Source organism: Ornithorhynchus anatinus, chromosome X1 (assembly GCF_004115215.2).
Source record: "Ornithorhynchus anatinus isolate Pmale09 chromosome X1, mOrnAna1.pri.v4, whole genome shotgun sequence".
In the NCBI taxonomy this organism is placed as follows: Eukaryota; Metazoa; Chordata; class Mammalia; order Monotremata; family Ornithorhynchidae; genus Ornithorhynchus; species Ornithorhynchus anatinus.
In genome coordinates, this window is record NC_041749.1 from 121,479,672 (window position 1) to 121,482,150 (window position 2,479).

A 2,479-nucleotide genomic window follows, 5' to 3' on the forward strand; every position below is an offset into this window, starting at 1 on the left:
CGCTCTCACCTCCCTCACTCGCTCTCTGACATGTCAATCAATGGAATTTATGGAGTGCTTACTATGTGCAGAGCACTGTATTAAGTACTTTTTGTTGTTGTTGTCTTATGGTGTCGAGTCGTGTCCAACCCAAAGCAACTCCATGGACACATCTCTCCCAGGCTGCCCCACCTCCATGGGCAATCATTCCAGGAGTGGATCCAGAGAGTTTTCTTGGTAAAAGTCCAGGAGTGGTTTACCACTGCCTCCTTCCGCACAGTAAACCTGAGTCTCTGCCCTCGACTCTCTCCCGTGCCGCTGCTGCCCAGCACAGGTGAGTTTTGACTTGTAGCAGATTGCCTTCCACTGGCTAGCCTCTGCCCAAGCTAGGAGAGGTATGGATAGGCCTCTGCCTGACTCTCCCTCCCATAGTCGACACTGGTAGAGTACTGCAAACTCTCCAGGCACGACCCTGAGAGGTGACTAAGTACTTAGGAGAGTATAATATGACAGAATTAGCAGACATGTTCCCTTCCCATTACAGACTTACAGTCAAGAGAAATCTCCTCAATGAACTAATCCAGGCACTCTGGACAGCTGTGGGGCAAGAGGTCCCAGTGTCCCTGAGGACTAATTCTCTGCTGAAATCAGGCATAAACCCTTAGCTTCATAAAAGAGGGCAGGGAAGCAGCGTGACCTAGTGGAAAGAGCCTGGGCCTGGGAGTCAGAAGACCTGAGTTCTAATCCAGCTGCCACTTTTCTCCCGTGCGACCATGGGCAAATCATTGCACTTCTCTGGGCCTCAGTTTCCTCAACTGTAAAATGAGGATTTGATATCTGTTCTCCCTCTCCTTTAGACTCTGAGCTTTAGTACAGTGTTGGTATCTAATTAATGCTTAACAGTTATCACAATTGTTATTAATTATTAGATCAGACACAGTCACTGTCCTATACAGGGCTCACAGAGGGTGGGAGAAGAGGTTTTTATCTCTATTTTACCTATGAGGAAACTGAGGCTCAGGGAGATGAAGAAATTGGCCCAAGGTCACCCAGCAGGCAAATGGAAGAGCCAGAATTGGCTGTATTGACTGACAGTCCCGGGCTTTTTCCACTAGGTGATGGATCCTCTTTTGCCTATTAATACGAAGAGGAAACCCAACACTTTCCCACTGACATTATGAAAGAACAAGTCATATTTTCCCATTATATGATTTTCTATGATAATCTCCATTTCATTTTTAGTATACTTGCCTTAAACAGTCTTTGAAATAGATTGAACACCAAAGCAAAGCAGAGGCATTTAATCAATCTCAACCCACATTTATGGCTTCTTAAACTATAAAGCAATTGAGATTATCTCTTTAATATTTAATACATTCATAAATCCACTTCAGAAAATCTGCCCTTTTCTGTCTCTAGACTCTGCTTCCCTCTTCCTACCCAGTTTATTCATTTGAGAAAAGGAAAAGTTACCTCTTAATAAAGATTTTTATCTACCAACCCTGTAGTTTTATACTCTCCAATCACTTAGTACAGTGCTGTGCACACAGGAAGTGCCCAGTGAATACCATAGATTGATAGATTGACTTTAAAAACCAAGATTCCAGTCAGGACCCATGAATGGGAAGACTTCATTCATTCAGTCATATTTATTGAGAACTTACTATGTGCAGTAAGCTGTGTGTTACCTTGTCCACTGCGCTCTGACGATAGCTGGGTTGAGAAGACTTGAAGTCCTATCGCTCAGGACAGTGTCTGAGGGATGACGAACTGAAGAGGGTCAGATAATAATAATGATGGCATTTGTTAAGCGCTTACTATGTGCAAAGCACTGTTTTAAGCGCTGGGGAGGATACAAGGTCATCAGGTTGTCCCTCGTGGGGCTCACAGTCTTCATCCCCATTTTACAGTTGAGGGGCACAGAGAACTCAAGTGATTTGCCCTAAGTCACACAGCTGACAAGCGGTGCAGCTGGGATTTGAACCCATGACCTCTGAGCCCCCAGCCCGTGCTCTTTCCACTGAGCCACGCTTTGGCTTCTGCTCAGACTCAGATTGTGGGTCAGAATTGATTTTCTCACAGAAACAACATCGTAATCATTATTCAATCTCGGTTTTACCGATACTGTCATCTCCGGGTTCTCCTCCTGTCTCTCTGGCTGCTCCTTGGTTTCTTTCACGGGCTCCTCCTCTGCCTCCCACCTGCTAAATGTGGGCATCCCTCAAGGCTCAGTTCTGGGTCCCTTTCAATTCTCCATCTGCACCTACTTTCTTAGAGAACTCATTTGCTACCAGGGTTTCAAAGACCATCTCTATGTAGATGGTTTCCAAATCTACATCTCCAGCCCTGATCTCTCTCTCTTGCTCTCTGCAGTCTCTCATTTCCTCCTACCTTCAAGACATCTCTACTTGGATGTCCCCCCCAACTCCTCAACTTAACATGTTTGAAACAGACCTCTTCATCTTTCCACCCAAACTCTGTCCTCTGCCTGACTTTCCCA

At 45.3% G+C, this 2,479-nt stretch overlaps 1 non-coding gene across 1 annotated transcript; it reads right to left on the reverse strand.

The window, feature by feature from the left end:
* Positions 1-323: 323 nt before the first annotated feature.
* LOC114807255 lies at positions 324-461 on the reverse strand. Its single transcript, XR_003755306.1, has one exon. It is a non-coding gene; the product is annotated as a small nucleolar RNA SNORA7 (small nucleolar RNA).
* Positions 462-2,479: the final 2,018 nt, after the last annotated feature.